At 43.5% G+C, this 22,037-nt stretch overlaps 1 protein-coding gene across 6 annotated transcripts in view; it reads left to right on the top strand.

Moving 5' to 3' along the window:
* The window catches only part of COA1 (cytochrome c oxidase assembly factor 1), a 52,062-nt gene that overhangs the window by 13,880 nt on the left and 16,145 nt on the right, over positions 1-22,037 (top strand). For all 6 annotated transcript variants that reach the window (XM_075493709.1, XM_075493713.1, XM_075493710.1 and 3 more), the window contains one exon: positions 13,753-13,955. The gene's annotated coding sequence lies outside the window, so the exon portion shown is untranslated. The remainder of the gene's footprint in view (positions 1-13,752; positions 13,956-22,037) is intronic.

The raw sequence follows: 22,037 nt of genomic DNA, 5'->3' as shown, positions 1-22,037 counted from the left end.
ATAGCCCAGAACATTCTTACAAGTGGAGTTCATGGCTTTGTCTTGAACAGTAGCCCCCTATGATTACTGCATGCTCTGCTTTTATGATAGGTGAGACAGCTTTCTCCTGGCCACTTATTTATGTCACCATTAAATGGAGAAAAAGAATTGGGATGATCCAGTCTAAAAGGGGTAGAGCAAACAGCAGAGCACTGACATTGATGAAACAAAATTCCTTTAAGTGCATTCTCTAGTTAGTCTGAGTCATCGGTCCTCAAATATGTTCATTCTCTTCTTCCTCCTCTGTCTTTCCCTAAGCTGTATTACAAAGCAGTGCTTTGACTGGAAGCTGGGGTGCATTATGGAGGTGCTCCTGAGAGCAGGCAGGGATGGAGACTATGGGGAGGGACTGAGCCCAGGTACTGAGAAAGATGACTGGAGCCCAGGTTGCAAGAGCTGCTTGAGTCAAGTGTTGCTTCTTAAGGCAGGCTCTGGAAGGACATACCCAACCATGGGTAAGCTGGGCATTAGTTTGGCAACTCCCTTGGTGCCTGTTCCCTGTACTGCCTGTTCTACCTCCCATTCCTGGAGCTGCCCCTGTTGCTTCCCCCTGATTCAGGCTTTGGTCTTAGGAAGTCCCAGGCTGGGTGTCCCTGTCATCTCCCCATCCTCAATCCTGGGAATTTCAGTTTTAAATCCAGAATCTTGAGAGGAAAAAAGTATTCCCTGGTTATGAAATGAAATGAGTCAAACATACCTTTAAATTGCCACGTGTTTCTGGCAAGAGGATCTGAGACCTGCAGAGCAGAGCCAAGTGTGGCGAACAGTGACCATCCACAGAAACCAAACTGAACGTGGCCACCCAAATGGTTGTGTTTTAAAACTAAGTGGTACAGGTGAGCAGATGTATTTTGGTAGGGCTTAAGAGAGACACAGAGGAATTGTTTTTCCAGAAATACTAAACTGGGAAGCGTTGATTAGTTGTTCACAGTGCACAATTTTTCCTAAAGTCAGACAAATACACAGTTTTGGGGATGTACTTCTAGTATGTGTTGAGCTCAGGAATCTGCCTTCGCCAGTTTAATTCCCTTATCAGAACATGTCAGAAATGTTTTCTTCTCTTAGCATGTCTGTGTATACATGTGTTTGTATATGTATCCATGTATGTATATCCCATTATTAACAGTTAGCATTAACTGTAGGCATCAGGGATGACATGGACTGTAAAATTTCCATGCCATCTGCCCAAACAGCAGACTGGCTTCAAAAAGAATACTCAGATGTTTATGAAAGCTAGACTAGATGATGAGGATGATGAAGAAGTCTCTGTGTGAGGGAAAAAACTCATTTTTCAACTGGCAAACTTCTTTGAAAATCAGAAATTTCTGCTATCTGATATGCTGTCTTCCAAGTGCAGGATTCCTGCTTCATAAGAACTGTGTTAGAACAGCATGTAGATTGAGCAAAACAAAGTTAATGGTATGACAAAATGTTTTGATATGTTGTCCTAATTCAAGAGAGGATTTCTCACCCCTCCATGGAAGAAAGCTGCTTCTCAGCATGGGCTGACGCTGCAGCGAGCCCAGTTTTGGTGGCAGCAGCTGTGTCGCTGGGTTCACTCTTCCGCGAGAACCACGAGGCGACAGCAGCACCAGGGGCAGCGTCAGGGTGGCAAATTTGTAGAGGAAAGAATACAAATTTGATTACAGTATTGGTTATGCTGGTAGTCAAGTTCAGCCAATTGCATTTATGTTGAGCAACACTCAGAGCCTGCTGGAGGCAGTGGGAGTTTTGCCATCAGCTTCCCTGGGGGGGTAGGATTTTGCTCATTGTTTAAATTAGCCGTATCTTCACGGGAGCATATGGGAGCAAATGCAAAGGTTTTGAATTGAAGGAGCCAGTAAGCAGCTTTATGCATTTACTTTGTTACACAGGTAAAAGCTGAGACAGCAAAACCCATCTGCTAGACCTTCAACACAGCTCTGTAAAACCCATGTTAGAGTCAGAGCATTCTTTTCTATTTTATTTATGGCCCTGGCTGCCTGAATGAGTGCATCTGGAGCTCAGATGCCTTATGCCCTTATTGTAAATTAGTTAACTTGAAAAGCTGCACACGCTGTCAGATCTTTGCTGTGGTAATGCCAGGCTCTGTAGCTGAGGTGGTTTTGTGTGTGCGTATGTTTTTTACGTGAAAAGGCTGTTGAACTTTATGCATAAACACTGCTGTCTGTCTCTTTTTTCCCCTCCCTCTTCTGTTACACACTGTGGACTAGCATTGAATATTCAGGGAAAGCTCCCCAGAGAGATTAGGGACATGGACAGATTTTAAACAGGGCCTTAATGCATGGACACGAAAGGACAAATGTTCTAGTGGGAATACTAATGCAAATGCCCTGCTTTTGGGTCAAAATGCATTAAACAGCTGCTTGCATGCTAAAGATGCTTTTAAAATCAATACAGACTGGAAATTGTACAATTTATAAATAGAGATCTTGTTATTTCCTCAGTGTAGTAGCCAAAGAGAGTAAAAGTACTTCACTGACCCCCTTTGTTATAAAGCATACAACACTGTCAAGTACCAGTGCTAGAGAGAAGTGCATCTATAAATCCCTTTCTGCAGGGCTCAGAATCCCAGATCCTGCTGAAACTTACTTCAGACAGGAGTTGTCCATGTCCTTCCTGGAGAGCTTTGGGAACTGAGACTTAACAGCAGTAGGAATTAGATGCTTTGACATGAGTAAACTTTTATCATCAGTTACTCTGATTACACCGTTGTGGAAGATAGCCTATTGCTATTTTTAATAAATCTACATTAAAAGAAATCCAGTGAAGCCACTGCACAAACAAGCAGTAACAGCACATATATTTGGGCCAGCTATGCAGCAACTAAACTCAGGTGCAGTCCAACTGTAAAAACTGACAACCTACATGGGTCAGCATCTGAAACTGGGTTGCATAATAGCAACATGGCAATATCAAAGCTGCAGTGTGGCTTTAATCACCACATGGTTTGTATTTATCATTAAGCTATGTGCGTATTAAAGGAAGGCTTGATAGATTTAAAATAAATGTAATGAAAAAATATTTCAAGTACCTTATGTTTCTGAAATAAATATATTGCCCTACCATTGCTGTACATTTGCCTTATGGGTCCTCCAGCCTGACTCCATGTCTCTGAAATGGAAACAAGTATCATTTGCAGTATAGAAGTGCAGCAGCATCCATTATAATACTTAGATCATTTAAGTTCCCATCATGGACCACATTTCATGACCTGTGTACTTTATATGACCCATTGCCTCTATTGCCACCATCTCATGTTCTGGTAATCCCTAAAAAAGCTGCCACTAAATTGAGGCCCTCTGTTTTAGATGCTGCATGCTTGCAGCTGCTGGAAGCATTTCACAGCTTCAAACTCCACATTTCTTAAGCTCCAGCTTAGTTTGGGGCAGAAGAACAAGTCTTCAGTGAGGAGCCCTGCAGTGCTGCACTCTGCGGCCTGCAACTTTTCATTGCTGCCTGCCTTCTGTATCGTCCCCATAGCTCTTCCTTTTGGCTCCTTTTTGCTTTCTACCAATTCAGACATTTCTTTCCAACCTCACAGCTTTTCCTGGTCTGCCACTCCTAATTGTGCTCTTTAAACCATTCCTTGGAGACATCTTCTCTGCACTAAAAGTTGTTCCCAAGCTTATTCTGTGAGCCGGTTTTGAGGCTGTGTTGGGTGTATGCATCCTGTTTGCCACTTGGAAGACAGTGGTCGGGTCCCACTCTGCAGCTATAAGAAATAGGTAGAACTGCAGCTGCTGTCCGCAGGAGATACAATTTTGGATTCTTTCAGAATGAGGTGGCCTCTCTAACCTTAGCCTTGCTCTCAGTAATGCCTGTGGTGTAACCACGCTCAACAGTTTGTGGTTTGGATGTTAAAGAGGACAATTCCCTTTGAAAACACGACTGCCGTTGACATAAATGGCAAGACTTCATGAGGTCTGCATTCACACATGCCCATTAAAGCTAATCAGACAGCAAGACCCGTCAGACCCTTCTCCGCAGGCTAGTCCTTGCTGAAATTAATACTCTGTGAGGCCCTGAGACGGTGCCACTAGTGTTAACCAGGGTGCCCTTGCATGCCCCTGCTCTTCCTCCCTGGCCTAAAATGCACAGATGTCTCTTAAGATGAGTGCCACTGTCTTGTCTCTACTTCTGCCATGCTTGGCTGTTTCTCAGAGATGCCTGGAGAAGAGGAAATGCTAAAAGGAGGGAGCATTTTTCCGAGGTTGCAGTACGTACTTTTCCGCAGAAGGCAGGATGCACTGCGCAGCCATCTTGGGTCCTGCTGCTGCCACCGTGCTGGGGCTGCTCCCCCCTGAGTTATGTGCTACATGATGATGGATTAAAAAGACGGGGGGACACCAAAAAAGCAGGACCGGGGAGTGAAATGAAGACACCTTCCTTAGTGTTCTTCCATCCCGACGGGAAGGTGAATAACGCTTGCGCATGTGTCCAGAAGGTGGCACCGGCAGCCCGAGCCTGCCGGCAGCTCTCCCCGCCCGGCTCCTGCCCGGCCCCAGCCAGGCGGGCCCCGCCGCCCCGGGTGGAAACAGACTCGCTAATCCGGGGTCTCAGCCTCCTAAAGGCTCTCAGCCCTTTAAGCCTGCAGCCAAGCTTGTGCTCTCCTTGCCTGGCTCCAGGCCTCTGACCCCACGGGTGACCGGCATGGGGGTGCAATAATCATAGGTGTGACTGGGATCTTGCAACTTGAATAAGCAACTGAGCCTCGGGAGGAGCAAAAGCTTTAAGCAACGGGATCTTTACCTCCTCATTACAAAATTAGTTTTGCTGTTAAAGTGAGAAAAAGCCCATCTGAAGATACCATTCAGGGTTTGGTTTTTTTTAAAGGATGTCTTGCAGCAGCTGCTACTGCTGTGTGGGCACTGCCACTCTGAAGTAGATGTACATTTATTGGTGCAAGCAGTTGAGTTATCACACGTGCTGGCAAGCATTTCTCAGGTGACACAATTCTAAATACTAAAAGAAGAGACGGTGCTTTATCTTTTCTGTTTTGGGGGAATCTCTGTGGCTGTGAAAGGTAGACCTGGAGCAGGGTTTTGGCACTGTAATCCGACGCTTGCAGCTAAAGTGTGGGGTGAGGAGACACCTTGGTGCTGGAGAGCCCACAGCTCAGCACCCCTGGGCAGTGAAACCGTTTCGCTGCAAAGGAGAGCAGATAAAATTTTCAAGCACGCTTGAGGAGCCAGACAAGTTAGGCTTTTAAGCAAGAGTGATTCTGACTTTTACGTTTCCTTTCTTGAGACGGAAGATAGCTTTCTTAATTTAGGCAATGGTTTTCCAACCTCAGAAACCACAGGAATCCATGCTGGGTTTTGGGGATATCCTGCTCTAAATGTTGGCCAGTCTATCCCCATTTTCCCTTACTAGCATTATTGCTCTTGGTTACAAAAAAAAAAAAAAAAATCTTTTTTCCGTCTTTTCTTCACCCCATCTCACCTCAGCAGGAGCCAAACACAGGCTTCTGTGCCTGCCACGCAGAGCCAGCTGCTGCAGTGGGAAGGGGAAGGCAGGCACCAGGCCAGCTGTCGGCTGTTACACCACTGCCAGTCCTCATCCTCCAGCCGCTGCCCTCCACTCCCTCCATGGCAGCCGTTCAGTTGCAAACACTAGCAGGCAGGACAAGATATTTGAGGGAAAGCAGCAGGCTGTCTACTGATCGTGTTGATCACTTTTGCAAAAAAAAACCAACAAAACAACATCCAAAATAACCCCCAAACTCCCAAAGCTCTCTTCTGTGCTGGTTCTTAGACATTATTAGTTTGCATATAGTGGCATGAAATTGAAAAGCAGGCTGGAATGAACTCCTGATATCTGGGAACAGTGTGTTTACTGTGTGCCTTTAGTTTATCAGTGTCCTGAAAGGACCCTTACTCTTTATAGCTATCCACTGAGCGGCTAAAAGTAAATGGTTTTAAAATACAGATAATTAAGTCCATTTAAATTTTTAAAAGGTTTTACCACTAAGGAGGAAATGTAGGTTGAAAATAAGGAGTAGAGGAGAAATTATTCTGAGCTGCACAGTTGACTTTGTGCTAGAACAGCCTGCTTTTTCCCCAGTGCTTGTCTGCTGTTGATGACTCTTGGTGTTATGCATATGCAGGAAGGCAGAACATGCAGCTGGACAAGAGGGCTGCATATGGAGAGAAGATTTTTTTTGACCTTGCAGCAGCTTCAGATGTTCCTGTTCCTTCTTATTTCTGCCTGTGTCCTTTGTTTCTTATATAGTCCCCAGTTAGGGGCTGGACCTCTCATTTTTTTTCTTTTTTATGTTATTGGTTTACACCACTTCTGATAGATTCTTTATCACCTGCTCCCTGCAACACAAACTACAGGGCTGTTTCCCTTCTGTCACAGCTGTGCTGGAGAACTGCTGATGAGGAACAAAACAGGAGCTACTGAGCAATCATTTGGAGACTGGCTATTAAAAAAAAAAAAGCCAGCTAATTAGAGCTTAGAGAAAGAGGCAACACTGTGCAAAAACACCAGAAGGTAGGCCCTCCAAATCCCATACACTCCCTGTAAATAGCTATAATTAGCCCCACAGTATTCAATTTATTAATTTAAATTTAATTAATATTTTCTGTCCTTGACAATAATCTTGGACGCGGCCAGGAAAACATAGTGGCAGCTGGGTTTCTGTAGAGCAGTAGTGACATTCAAGAGGGCAGAGGCACAGGAGACTTGTCTCAAGTCTCCCGGTCATACCTGTGATAAAACAGAACTGAAACTGGTGACTGGATCGCCAACAAAGGAGGGGAGGATGGGAGACACTGCAAGGCCCAGTCTTCTCCTGCGCACTTCCAGGCATCACCCTACAAATGCAGGACCCACCTGGCTTATTTAAAGTGTGAGAGCGAGGAATAGTGAGAAAATGAATGTCACCATTGCTTATTTGACCACACCAGCTGAGGGCTGCTGTACAGCACTGTGTTTTACTTGGTTTTGATGTTCTGCTTGGTGCTTTGTCTGAGTGAGCTCAGCAGAGATACCTCTCCTGACTTTCATGGGCCCCATCAAAGTAGAACAGCTATTGCTTAAAAATGCTGTGTCTGTACTAGTAGCTTGGTGCACTCCTGTTTTGCTCCAGGGATGGGTTTCCTGGTCATTCATACTACCTGTGGTCAGTATGTCAGACACCCGTCAGTGTCTGAGCTCTCTTCTGGAACAAATCCGTTGATATCCCCAAGGGGAAACGTGAGTGTCGTCAACCGTGTAGTTCACTCTCAGGTTTGCTCCAGACAGACAAGATAGATGTGGAAGACACCAAATGTATTTCCTTCAACAGGGACACTGCTTCAGCATTATTCCAGGTTAGGCAATAGCATAATTTGTGCCCTCACCCATCCTTTTCCTACAGCATGCAACAATTTTTTCTGGCATTGTAATGTTTTTGATGCAGCACTGCTCTGCTGGCCTGCAGCATACACCTGTTACTATTCTCCATACTTTGAACTGAAAAAAACCCCACCAAGCCCATGCATAGAAAATAATGACTGTTAGCTACAGAGTCATGAGAGGAGACATGAGCTGAGCACTATGCAGTGTGGCTGCAGCCAGCCCACTCACTAGGGACCAAACTCTTAACAGTGTGGTCATGAGCCATCCTGCAAAAACTGGCCTGTGGGCAAGGGTCTGCAGTACAGGCCTGGTGAGAATGGCCATGAGACAAAGAAGGTCTCTTATTCCCTTTTTAACAGAAGGGTGCAGACTGACTCAGCAAGAGAACATACTCAAAGCGTGTTGAAACCAGATTACCCCAGGTCGTGGGAAAAAAGCTTTCAGTATGGAACTGTTAGAAGCAAGTGGGGAGAGGAGATGGGACATAAACACTATCACCACCACCATCTTCTTGTCTTCTCCCTGTTCCTCTGGATGAAACATGATGGGTTAGGCAGATTTTTGATACACCTAGTGGATCAGGCCCTCTGGTAGTGAAGTGGCATGCCATTTCTCAATCCTAGAGAGGCAGGCACCAAGCTGTTCAGTGCTATGAGGTCAGAAGTGCTTTTGAGCACACCCAGAAGCAGAACTGGAGGTTCCTGGTGAACATCAGCATTAGAAAAGATGAGTGTCACAATTTGGAGTCTCTTTGGCCTCTGGGCTTTGGTGCATAACTGCAACTTTAGGACCATCACAGACCTTTACGGTCTTTCTTATGGTCCCAAAGAAACCAGCCTCAGGCTCACCAGACCGTGAGTTGTATCTCCCATCAGTTGTGTCCTCCCAGGCATGGCCAACACTGAGGGGCAATGGGGAGCTAGAATGAACAAGTTCTCTACCCTTGTGGGCAAAGAAGGGCCTCTGGTGCCCTGCACAGGTGCTCACACAGGGCTGTCCCCAGTCTGCTAGCAGCAAGGCCAGAAGGGCGGAGATGAAGATGCCATTGCTATTGCAACGGTTCTGTTGGCTTCAGGCTGGGACACCCGATACAGCAATGTTGAGTCACAGCAGCATTTAATCTTGTGTTGCCACGTATGGTGAGACAGGCCCGATCCGTTGTTATACTGTTGGTAATTCCAGGTAGATTTCAGTAGAACTGAGGGAGATGGAGATAGATGCTGAAAATCACTGCAGCCTTCATCCCAAAATGAAACTCCAAATGAGCACAGTAACTGTCCAACAGCTATTGCAACTATTGCCTGACTTTGTGTGCATCATTTAGCCTTTTCTTTCTTTCTTCCAATCTAGTAAATCATTTTAAATGAATTTTTAGAAATGTATTTTCTGCACCTCTCCAAAATTCACCAGCTTCTCTGACTTTTACAAAAGGAAGAGTGGGGGGAAAAAAACAAACCCCAGGCAACTCACTGCTAAGTTTTGAATTCGGCATTCAGAACAACAAATACATCCAAACGATTTTTGCTTTACTGTTAGTCATTTGTACTAACCTGCAATTAAAAGGCTCAGCATTTGTTCTCATCTCTTTCTGAAATTACATTTTCCACTTCCTAGGCCCTGGCCTCAGGCAGTGGATTTTTGAAGCAATCATGCCTTGATAATTAATGTTTAAAGATGAATGTTGCAACTTTTAACACAGTGTGTTGCTGAGTAAACATCCAGCAATGCCTGGTACCAAAAAAGAATACAAAAAATACAAGGCTTTTACTGGAAGCTGCAGGTTTTGCAGACATTATCCTTAGAGCTCCCAGCTGCAGTACGTTTGATTACCCCTTCCTCTGTGCTTGTGGATGGAGGAGACTGCCGTGCTTAAAAAAAGCAGAAGAAAATAAATACCACATCTAATCTGTCGGGTTTTTGTGCCACTGACTCATCACCCCAGAAAGCTTGCTGGGAACGATTAACGCATACAGAGAGGGAGGAGACAAATCTTTGACAAATGATCTGTAGTTGTAACATGACCAGTGCCTTTTTTGATTTTTGCAAAAGGGCAGGAGGACAAGAGATGGAGTGGGAGGAGAGGAAGGGGTAAAAATGGAAGATGGGGGGGCAAAGTATGGTCAGAAGTTCCCTTTCTATTTCATGTCCCTTTGTTTGTCCTGAGTCTGCCTTTTCTCTGTAGAAGTCACAGCTTCCAGCCTGTTACTAACCCACTTGGTTTTACCTGTGATAGCAGCCCATCTACACGGGGCTTCCATGTGTGACACCAAGTGCTCCTCAGTAGTGTTATCTGAATCTCTCATTGCAGCATTTTTTTGTGCTTTAGAAATTAAGTAACTGTATCATCCCTTTCTAATAGAAATCCATAGCAACTGAAAAGGCAAGTGGGAAAATCAGCAACTCCAGCATTTCAGGAAGGGGAAAGGGTAGTCTGGATTGAGACTGCCTCCTTACTTTAGGCATCTGACTTGGGCATTGCAATCCTGATTCAGACCTTTGGGAAGACACACCTCATGCCTAACATTTCCCAATTGGTTGGCATGAGGCAGCTGCCTCTTCACCTGAGACTCCTAAGACAAAGTACTCATGTGGTCTTGTTAGTGGTTTCTGTCAAAAGGGGTAGAAGAGTCACACTGTACCATGGGAGGGGTCTGGCCGTGCCAGGGACCCCATACTGCATCCACTAGTTTGGTATGTCCCCTTCCAATCTGATCTCTTAGTGCTGTTTCTCATACACTGAAGCCTTTTCTGGTCTGGCAGAGGCCAGTGACAAAATCCTAAACAGATCAACTGGAACAAGAACAGAATACTACTTTGGGCTAGTTTTCCTTCTCCGCCCCCCTCTTCCAGAAAAGAGAAGGAAATTCCCAATCCAACACACAACTGGCAGGTCAGCAAACCAAGTTCGGAGCAGGTGCTTTGGGCTTTGTTACTCGCTGATGTTCTTTCTCAGAAGAAACCAAAACCCAAAGAGCTCCTGCAAGAGCTCCATGTGTCTGATTCTGCAATTAAGTGTGAAAATGGAACCTCCCAAATAATCTTGCCTTTCTGGAAGTGAAGTTCAGGCTCTAAGAAAGATTAGTAAGAGAAACATTCAGCACTAGTCATACTCATTTGGGTAACAGGCAAGTTTCTGCCTGTGCTCACTTCTAGTATTCATTATGAATGTGTATTAGTGACTTCCTAAGCAGTAATGCCAGCTGAATAGTAAATGAAGTATTGCCTTCTGCTTTAATAATTTCCTGTTCTTTTAGCATTGTTTATATACCATCAGTAGCATGCTGATACATTAACTAGGTACCCAGTGCTATTTTATTATCCATTGCTTTAGTTATCTGCCCAGATTGCTGATCCTAAAAGGATTAAGCTAATTTTTAGATGATTTTGCTGTTGAAGCACAGTGGTTTTGAATTATTTTTTGGGTTTTTGGCTCCTTTAAAAGTTTGCCAGTAAAGATGTGGACCTATTTGTACTAAATTTAAGCCTGCACAAAATAGCTTGCTTGCATTTTTTCTGTTGATTTTTTCACAGATCCCTTAAAAAAAAAGAGGTCCAGAGAGCACTACTGCAGGGTACAGTGTGCTTCAGTTACACTTCATGTTCAGGTCATTCAGCATTTTGCTAAATTGAAGCGTTACCAAATCCCATGGAATGAAAAATGCTTTGGGAGTAAAAGCAGTGTGTTTTTCAAGAAATGCTTAATCCTAAACAGATCATTTAAATGGAGTGTAATAAAGACTCTACTACGGCTAACGAAAAGATTTTGTTCAACCTCAGTGGGCTCTCAAACAGGCAGAGATAATATGCTTGCCCTTGCTAACAGTGTTCATTTAGCTGTGTTTCCTGTCCTAGGCTGGGAATTAGATTTCCTTCTCCATTGTTTCTATAGAAAGACTCAAAGTACTCAAGAAGATCATGTGGGAGCCACTGTGTTTAGAAGAAGGAGCTGCATCTGAATAGGAGATACCTCCCAACTTCATGTTCTGCCATTTAGCTTTAGTCAAAATAAGCATCCTTACCATGCTTTTGAGCTGATGCCGTACAACGCACCATACCAGTGTACTGCATACACTGCCTTGCTGCAATGAGGGACTGTAAAAGAGCCCACATAAGCAAACAGCAAGCAGCCATCTCACATGCCAGCTCACACGTGTGTGCATGTGTTCACACTGGTGAGCATGTATATTAAGCCATCCAAGTCTATACACCTAAGGTTGGAAATTATTACCTTTTTTTGCTAGGCTCCATTCCCAGCTTATTCCAAATCCTGTCCCCAGATTTAACATACTTCGTTCTTACATTGCCTACTTTGAAGTCTATGGACCTGAATTGGGCAGGCTTAGAGCACCTTGAGTTGTCTCTGGACCAGACTTCAATTGGTCTTCATTTTGTCTAAAAGACATTTTGAAAGAGATATGACTGTTGACTTCCCAGGCCATTTCATAAGGACCAGGACTCATAAAGAAGCAAGCAGAGGCACAGAGCAATTTGATCAGGGGCAGTCACCTAAGTATCAGGGATGAGGGTAAAATTTAGGGATCTGGCTTTTTACTTGCACCAGGGCATAATTTGCTGTCTTTGTTTTGTTTTGTCTTTTGCTCTTTCTCTTCCTTACTTCTTCACCGTTAAAATGGCCAAGGTAATTTATGCTCCAAATTCCTTTTCTTGTTCTGAAACCAGCAATGAATGCTGTAGGTTTTTCTGAAGGAAAAACCCTTTCTCTAAAGGTGCCACACACTACAGTTTTCTCTCTGGGAGCATGGGATAGGGAGAAAAAGCTCCATTAGTGACCCTTTTGCTATGTAACCTTTCCTTAAAATGCCAGCAACTGAGCTTCCACAGAGAGAACAACAAATATTGAAAGAGGAATGTGAAGGACATTATGAAAGAAGAAAGCAAGAAAAGGGATCTGTTCAGACAAGTTTCTCAGGAAAGGTGATGTAATATGTACTGTAGAAAATCCTAGCGGTTGACATAACTTACTTTCTAAGTAGCTGTGGCTGCCAGCAGGCTGGGAGAAACAAAACATACAGCTGGGAATACAGCTGAGCAGACTGTTTTGTCCAAAAGAAATATAGTAGGTGTAAAACTTGTTTTCAAAAGATGTCATTGAAATTTAATTTAAAAGTGTCCCATTAATTAAGGCTGAGCGACCAATGGATAAAAGTCTCTTTTCTGTTGGGGCTGTTCATGATGATACTGTAACATTAACTCCTGCATGCTGGGAGTACTCAAGAGGCTGCTGTTGGGATGCTGTGGTATGCAGTCCTGTTACAAGCACGCGCTCCCATTCCTAGAGTTTAGCAAATGTTTAACAAGCTTTTTAACAGCTGTCTACCTTTTTTGCTAAATTGCCTGGCTTTGTATTGACTGACTTGCACATATTTCAGCCTGGTTTCCTACAGAAATTACTGTTCTCGGCATGTATGTTGTGCGTGTGTCCACATCCATATATATGCAGTTTGGGAACCTCCCTCGCTGTTATAACAGACCTGACAGAGAGGCACAGGATCTTTGAGATATTGAAGATACTAGAATTTTGTGGAAGCAGGTGGCTGGATACCGAAGAGGGTCTGGATCTTCTCTGCAGGGGAGAGACTGCAGGGAACTGTGCTCTCAGTCGGCCTTGGAGACCCCAGGAGGCCCAAATCTGGAGGATCCTACGTTTTCTTATACCACTTCTCACAGAGCTTACTAGTTTAAAGATCTTGGCTGCAGCCTGAAATGTTTCATCTTTAGAAACGCCAGCTCCTCTACTTTATTCCTCCTGGTACGTGTCCAGAGCAAAATGCTGCATGCGCAGAGACTGGTAAACACCAGTGCCATTAGAAGAATGAATGTACCCATTTCCAGGTAGGCTTGTTCATAAAAATTGGATAAACTAGTAAACAAAACGTCCCAGCACATAGACTATTGTGGATTTATTCATTATTACCAACAGAGGAAGAGCTGTACAGGAGGAATGTCTATTATGAAAATTATATTTAGTTGTAGGACTGAAATATGTGGTCTGTTACCTCCTTTTTACAAATACTGCTAGCACTGTTCAGACAACCAGCAGGCATGGTTTCATGCAAAATAATGTGTGGTTATTTTCATAAGGTTTTTGTGAATAAGGCCAGACAAAGCTGCAGGAGATCCCTAATGTTTTTGATGGGACTACTGTCATGTCAAAATGTCACGTGCTACCTTCTCACTTTACTGTAAATTGGTTATAAGGAAAACACAGGCAGTAGGACTGACAGTACTAGATGTTGTCTTGGAGTGGGAGGTCGAGGGGCCCTGTTGAATCCTTAGGAATGTCTGAATATTCTTCCTCTGCCTCTGCTACATACCCACTCCTTTGCATTTTCTCTTTTGTTCTAGGTGGAGTCTGGATAAGAGCTGTCAGGAGAGCTTTTTAGCTGGATTGAGGCTACCAAGAGATAGCAATCTCGAACCACTGTTTTAGAGGAGTGGCACAAAGAAGGCTGTTGTTATGCCGAGTGCTTTACAGGACAAATAACACTCCCTGCTTCCTCAGCTGCCTAAAAATCAAGCCATAGATATTGAGATTCAATCTAAATACGGTAAGTCAGGCCTCAGAAGCCTGCATCCATTGCACGATTGAGTTTAAAATAATCGTAGTTATCAGCCTATCATACAACTGTTTTAAACCAAGCCAGGGGAAAAATCACTAGAGCATAGTGCTGTGTAGCTGACAATCACATTGCCAGATCTCTCGCTGTTGTACTAAAACTACTGTAAATGGGGTCTTGTTAGTACACCCTAGCACTGTGCTGACGTTGGGTTGCATTTCAACAACTCCCTCAGTTACAGTAGTGCTGAGGCCGGAAAACTGCAGTGGATCACTGGAAAAGCCCTGCCCACTGCCAAAAAAGAGCCTTGCTTCTTGGCTGTGACAAAAGCTCAAGATTTCTTTGTGCAACTTCAGTTTACTTCCTAAACTGGAAAGTGCAGAAGACATCTAAGCTGGCCAATTACTTAAACAAATAAAGTGGCAGTTTACTTTTTTTACTAGGGCAGAAAAAACAAGGATCAGAAAGTGGTGTCACCAATCAAAGTGACAACTCACTACCCTAAAGACACAGTATCCCTAAAGGTTACTGTATCCCTAAAGAGACAGTAACCTTTCATAAATCTCTCTATCTGGGATGCAGTATCCCTAAATTATCCCTTAAGGTTACTGTATCCCTAAAGATACAGCAACCTTTCAAAAACCTGGTCTTGGGTTTTCCTTGCAATTTGCTGGGCTCCATTGAAGAGAAAGTTTCCCCCAACTAAAACCTTGGTGGCTGGAGAGATGGGGGAGGAAGGGCAGCTCTCATTAACTGGCTGCTCTCTCCTTTTGCATAGAGATGAAAACCAGCTGGTTGCTCCAGTTGGCCTTTAGTCCAGCATTTGATAAAACTTTGTTCCTTTGCTATTCCCACTAAATCCTTTCTGGTGTCACACTCACATATGCAGCCCTTTCCCATTCCCACATAACCCCCATGCATACTCTTGCTTCTTTATAAAAGTCCTTTGTGTCTTGAAAAGCTTGTATCAGAAACAAAGCTATTTAAATCTCTCCTGATTTCTTATGTTTATTCTTTTGGTGTCTGAGTACAGTTGCTAAAAGTCTGAGAATTGTTACTGCTCCCGTTTGAATTTCTTCCCCTCCCCACCCCTAAACTAGGTGATGTTTTTAGCTTCAAATTGTATAGCAGGGAGTACGTTAAACATCAGGTCTGCAAGAAATGGGAAACAACATGATGGGGCTGCAGCTTTAGGTGCTGCAAACAGCCGAACTCGCCATATTAAAAATCAACCACTTTTTTGGTTTAAAGTATGAACAGTCCATCAAAAAGCTACATGAAATCAATTTTCTGGGTGATGGAATGTACGCCTGCCCAGTTTGCTTCCTATTAGGTTATTAACACTTACTGCATCTGTAACTGCTGGTTATTGAAGGAAGGACTTAACTTTCTACCAGAACCCTGGGACTAATTAAAACATTGCCATTAACATTTAATGAGAAAGTTGTTACTTTCACCAGTAAACTGGTTTAGACTCTTAGTCCCGTAAAGCACAAATGGCACATACTGAATCATAGTTAACAAGCGGATTTGGGGAAAAATGCAGTCAGAGGAGTGCAGCTTGTTGCATAAGTTAAAAATGATTGGTTGCTTTCTTCTTACTTTCCCCACCAGTACTGGATATTATATATGCTAACTAGTATTCACCTCTCAGCAAGGCATCCAGACCTTGTAGGGCCAGTTCTTTCTTCCAGTAAGACCTTTGCATCATAAAATGGCCCAGACAAAACATCCCTAGGGGAAAATCCCATGCTTGTAGGAACTTCCAAGCCAGGGTATAGCATCATTTGCTTGCCTAGCTGCTTGTCTTGGGTGGAGGAGAATGGCCTGTTAGAAAGGAGTGGCCAACCCAAATGGAGAAGAACAAATAAGACACTTGAGGGTGTGTCTAATGCATCCGTATGGGGGGGGGGGGGGGGGGGGGGGGGGGGGGGGGAGGAAGTTTTGCTCCTCTTCTGTGCCAGCCTTGGGCAGAGGAGCAGATCTGGTAAATTTTAGCTCTGTATATCTGTCAGCCAATTCTGCTATCTTATTGTTTGTACATCCACGCAGTAAACTATCCAATTCTATCTTCTCTGGCACCAAGTTATACCTCATTTAAAGCGATTGGATTTACACTGAAGAAGCATCACATGAGGAGAATAATGTTTGGAGACTCTGGGTCCTCATTACTAATGTTATAAAGGTTAAAAAAAAATACCACAAGCCATTTCACAATGCATTTACAGAGAGAATGGTAAGAGCAGTGAGTAGTGCATTTTATTTCAAATGTTTCATGTAACATAGATTAAATACACATCTGAATACTGTCACTTTGAGGTACATTCCTAATCTGGCTTTGCTCTTGCTTATAGCAGTATAAATCAAGAATTACTCTGCTGAAGTCAGCAAAGTCATTACCCTGTATTAAACTCAAAAGAGAGTGAGTCTTGCTTTTTACCTCTACAGCAAATCCCATTCAATTCAGTATGAATACAGCAGTACGTTTTAAGTGCAATGCAAGAACAGAGCCAATCAGTAAATCTGTGCCCTAAATTCAGTACAGAGTTCTTGAGCTGAATTTCCATCTGAGTAGTCCTGAACACTGCAGCACTAAATCTCCTTTTCCTGCAGTGTAATCTAGTTTGTTTTCCCCAGAAAGAATTATATTTTCCTTTTTGTAAACAGAGGCCACATGAAACACATGGTTGTCTTCTGAGCAAAAACCTCAAAGACCGTAGCTTATACATATTAAAAAAACAACAGCCCACAAACTTCTGTTTTGAAGCTAAATGCAGTTTTTGAGTCTATCAGCATTTTTTATTCCATACCAGTTTTCTGCGTAGTGGAAAATATACACCCTTAGGAGGGTAACAACTATGATAAGTCGTTAAAAAACAAATTACCTAGGAAAGTAATTTTCTCCATTATGAAAGTAGCTTGTCATTTATTAGTGAAATGAATTAGTCACATAGCACTCCTTTCACAACCTCAAAATAATTAGATTATGGCCCATACGTTCCCATGTGTAACAGGAGCAGCTCTCCTCTTTATATACACTGCTATCACTCCACAGTTTCTGATTATGTTTTATTCGTATGTAATCATAAATCACTCACAAATCAGTCCAAAGCCTAAAACTAACCAAACCAGTTCATATTTCTGGCATGAGCTGTTCTATTTGCATGTCTTTCCAGAGTAAAACATTCTTGTTGTGATATGGAAGGATTCCAGGTACGTGGTGTTCAACGGGAAAAGGTAACAGCATGACATTTAGGAGATGTATGCGTGGGGAAGGGAGGAAAAGCAACAGGGGAAGAAAGGCACATTTGCTTTTGACCCGCTCAGTAGAAGAAAATCAGCTGAGCAATAGCTACCCAGTTCATCCTTTGATTTAGCACTCTGCTTTCTGGCATGGTTCAGAGTAGAGAAGACTCGAGGGGGATCTCGTCAATGTATGTAAATACCTGAAGGGAGAGTGTGAAGAAGAGTGAGCCAGGCTCTTTCCAGCGGTGCCCAGTGATGGGACCAGAGGCAATGGGCACAAACTGAAACACAGTAGATGCAGTCTGAACATCAGGAAACACTTTTTCACTGTGAGGGTGACTAAGTGCTGGCATAGGTTGCCCAGGGAGGTTGTGGAGTCTCCATCCTTGGAGATACTCAAAAGCTGTCTGGACATTGCCCTGGGCAACTGGCTGTAGGCAACCCCGTTTGAGCAGGGGGATTGGACAAAGTGACCTCCAGGGGTCCCTTCTGACCTCAACCCTTCTGTGATACTGTGATGCTGCTTTGGTCTCTTGTCAGTGAGAAAATGAGGCACCTCATTTTCTTGGTGGCTCCCTTCAATCAGGAATAGCACATTTTAGGAATGCAAAGGGTACTCCAGCAGCCAGGAGCTCTGGAAGGGACCCCAACAAGCACATAGAGTTTGCAGTGGGAAGGAAAGAAATGCTTGTGGGGTCAGGATGGGCAACCTTACATCTGGCAAATTAATAGAAACAAAGCAGGAGTGCAAGAATTACATATTACTTCCACTTCAATCACTCCAAGTAACGTTCCTATCCTTTTTGTTTCAGGGAGGCAGAGCTGTGACATAACCAATAAATATACTTCAGGTATCACCTGATGACTACAGCTTTGTGCCAGTAGCATTGGGAGCAGAGGAGGGATGCTGAGAACTACTGTGAAAGGACTTGTCATGTGCAAAAGCAAAGCAGAGAAATCTGGATGCCTGAATTTTATGACATTTAATTTCAGTGCAGACTGCTGAGGCCTTGGTGGTTTCTGGGGTTATAATCATGTTTTTCAGACTGATTTACCATGTCATTCTCCTGCACAGGATGAATATAAGTACATCAAAGGGTGCTTAGGCCTAGGAGCTTTACAGTGCCGGTTGCTGATGCTGCAAGCTGCAACACTTAGCCCCGGCCATAGACAAGAATCCCAGACTTTGGGGCTGTACTGTGATCACATGGGGGGAAACACAAAAACACAGTCACACCCCTCCTCCATCTCCTGTGACTAGCTTGTCTTCTTGAATGCCAGCTCTCCTACATGCTAAAAAATAGCTGAGCTGGACTTAATGCAGTGGTGGGCAGCAGAAAAAGTTAGAAGGCAAGTTCAGTGCCGTGCCAGTTCATCCCCTTTCCTCAGAACATCCCTTCCTAGAACGGCTTCCCATCAGCATGGCAAGACAACATGGCAATTTATTTTTCTTGCTTAAGTGCATTTAGCAAAAAGGCAGGATAGAGGAGCTGAAACTTTCACCAATATGAACTCTGTAATGCTGAGCTGAGTTCAAGCAAAGGTGCAGCACTTTCAAACCATACCTGGCACATTAGGGCAACCCTGACAAGCAAGATACAAAAGTGCAATTGCAGCTTTAATGTAGAAGTAGCAAGTTTCTGTCTGTCAATACTGAAAATACAGCATCTTGCCAAGTTACAAAGAAGGCATTTTTTCATACTCTGCAGTAGACAACCCCGTTATAAAATAATAATGCCTTCATCCTTTGATGGTGCCGTTGGAAGTGGACAAGGAGCTCTTTTCACATCTTGCTCTATTCTGCCTCTGCTTCTAATAAATACAATGCCTGCAGCTGAAAAGCTCTATGCTAAAGTGCCTGGGTTTCTCTAACAGAGACCTCAGAGAAGCACTGCTGGGGTTAACATATTGTTTTGCCCAGGCATATACAAGTGTATTGCAGAAGGCACTATGCAAATAGTGTTCAGAGTTTATAATTTCCTGTTGGAACAGCAAAGAAAAGAAGGTCATTGATTTAAACCAGAGAATACAAATTATTTCCTGCCCACAAAGCTGCCAAATGCTTCGAGTTATTGATTTTTTTCCCTCCCTGCTGCTAACCAAACACTTCTGGTCCTGTCATGGGCATCATCAACTTATTGACTAAGTAAACATAACCCATTAAGCTGAACATTTTAAAAATAATAGAAAATTACAGTGGCTATAGTAAAAAAAAAATCTGCATTCCAAAAAAATAAAAATAAAAAGGAGAGGAAAAACAGTTCCTGAAGTTAATTAACTTTTATGTAGATTCAAGTTTCTGGAATTTAGGTTTGCATCCAAAAGAGAGAGAAAGGAATAAATTGAAAGAAGACTGGGAGGGGAAAAAAAAAAAAAAAGCCAAAAAGGGGAGGGTGCAGGGAAGTTGGTACTTCAAATTTTAAGACCCTGAGGAAAAGAAAAAATTATTGCAAAATCGAGATTGAAAGGGTAAAAAGGCGTGGCAGCAGCATGGTAAAGGCATGTTTTTATTTATTTATTTACTTATTAGCAGCAGAAGGTCTCTGCTGTTTTCTAAATATTTTTTTTAAGCCAGAGCTGAGCACAGCTGATGCCTGGCCTTAGAACACGTCAGTTTGAAGATAGCAGGTACGGTATTAATAAATGTAGAACAATACTTGCTGTCAAGTTGGTTACAAGGCAGTAGTTCACTGAAGGGGGCCTGACAATGTCCAAAAGCATTAGACCAGAGCCACCAAATGCTTTATACGCTACAGCTGAACCCAAAAGATGAATTGATGCCCTGGATCTGACTTTAAGGCATCTGTCTGCTCTGGGAAACGTGTGTTTGAAGAAGCAGGGAAACAAGTTGCTTTTCTCTCCTCCTCCAACCATCTGCCTATACGTGGAAGGCAAGGAGCAAGACACGAGCGAACAAATCATAGTGTGTTGTATATGGACAGGGTTGCCTTGCAGACAAAATAATCTTCAAAAGTAGGAGCACATGCTCAGGAGAGGTATTTAGAGGCAACTGAACAGCAGGGAGACAGCTACCGGGCTGGGACACTGCAGAGAGGGCAGAGGACTGGCTGTTGCAGGTGCGGCTGCTGGCTTCCCTGGCTGAGAGCCTTGCAGTCCTTTGGTGTGAGAGCTAGCAGCGAGAGAAGAGCCAGTCGGAAGACACACCAGAAGGGAAGTAAACAAGCAGATTACAAAGTGATGAAAAATAAGGGTATCAGCCTTCTACAGTGACTTAGAAGGTGTGACTGTTTCCTCCACCCCCTCACCCTCATGCCTATCGACTGAAGAATACTATTAAGGCAGGTAGTCACAGATTATTAATGACTTGTTAACAGCTTCTTTAATTTTCTAATAAGTGCCAACTGTGGCTGCTGTAATTATTCTGCTGGTCCTACAGCCTGCCCTGTGCCAGGCTGCAAAATACTTTTTTTTTTTCCTGGAACACATTGTCATGCCTCTTAACATGCGTGTACTGCACACAGCCAATTTCATACCTAAATAAAATTACATCTTAGGCTGTCAGAGCATTTTGCAGCCATTAAATGTTGCTATCTTCCAGTGAAGTAGGAACCAGGAAGTGTTTAGTCACTTCTTTTTACATGTGTGAATTGAGACACCCAAAGTTTATGGTTTTAGCCACAGCGATACAGTGAGTCAGTCCCTGAGCTGCTTGTGAAACCTGGGAGCACAGTCTTCTGCTTTGCCTGCACTGGTGTCATATGAACTGCAAAAGCCACAGATAGATTGGAAGTAACTCTGAGTAGGGGCTTTTTCTATCTAAGCAGAGGCCACTGGGAGTAACATTGTATAAAAGTGATGGGATCTCTTTATCACTCTTCCTAATTCCCACAAAGAGAGAGCCGAGTAGCACGCGATGAGAAAAGAAAACAAAAAACAATGGAAAAATGTCTGTGTTGTGGTCAAAGGCAAAGTCTTTCCTCTGCAGCCTTCAGTTTAAGAAGTCTGTGGGCATGGGTCCCTGCCAGCATCATTAGCAGCAGTGATTCCTCGCTAACTGGTCCTGTTTCCTTTTCTAATGGATCATAGCACACCTATGTGTCTCGTGTACGCCACATCTGTCAAATTTCGTTGTATTTAGCCCTCAGTAATCTAGCATTTGATCATCAAACCCCACAAACAAGTATTTGAAGATTATGGTAGCTATAAGTTTATGAGGCAGTAACGTATGTTGTTAGCAGCCCTGTTTGAAAGCTACTAGTGAGGGTGTGTCTTGAAAACGCCATAAAGCAGCGTAATTTTCAAAGATCCCAGCACTTTTAGGAAACAATGATCCTGTAAAAGGTATCGCCTGTTGAGCACACACAAAACATCCCATGTTTTGAACAATCTCACCCATCAACAGTACGTAAAAGCGTGGTTTGTGCTTTTGTGCAGCTGGACTGTCACACCTCCTTGTTGGGCAAAGCCCTACGCTGTAGCTCCATAGGAAAAGCTTGTCCCTGTATCACTAAAGGTAGGTTCGCTGTAGGAAACAGCCCTGCAGTTGTGCTGAACCTGTCTAGGCTGGTATGTTTTAGCCTAAGAGAGGGGATGGTGCATGGGCCCGGACACAGCCCAGGTCTCTGGAGACCAAGTGCCTGACCTGACACAGGCTTCCTGTGAAGTCGTTCTGTGTTTTTCTGCCACACCTCTGCAAAATGAAAAAAAATCCCTGCCTTCCCTAACAGGAGCTATAGAAGGACCTAAGATTTAGTGAATAAATAGAGACATCACTTAAAGCATTAAAGAGAGAGATATTTTTTCCCCTCAAATCTTTTCCCACACATGCTCTGAGGAGGAAAATATGGATTGCAGTCAGCTGTTCTC

The sequence above is a fragment of the Mycteria americana genome, chromosome 2 (genome assembly GCF_035582795.1).
Source record: "Mycteria americana isolate JAX WOST 10 ecotype Jacksonville Zoo and Gardens chromosome 2, USCA_MyAme_1.0, whole genome shotgun sequence".
In the NCBI taxonomy this organism is placed as follows: domain Eukaryota; kingdom Metazoa; phylum Chordata; class Aves; order Ciconiiformes; family Ciconiidae; genus Mycteria; species Mycteria americana.
The sequence above is the reverse complement of the archived record's forward strand: the minus strand, read 5'-3'. Positions and strand labels throughout refer to the sequence as shown.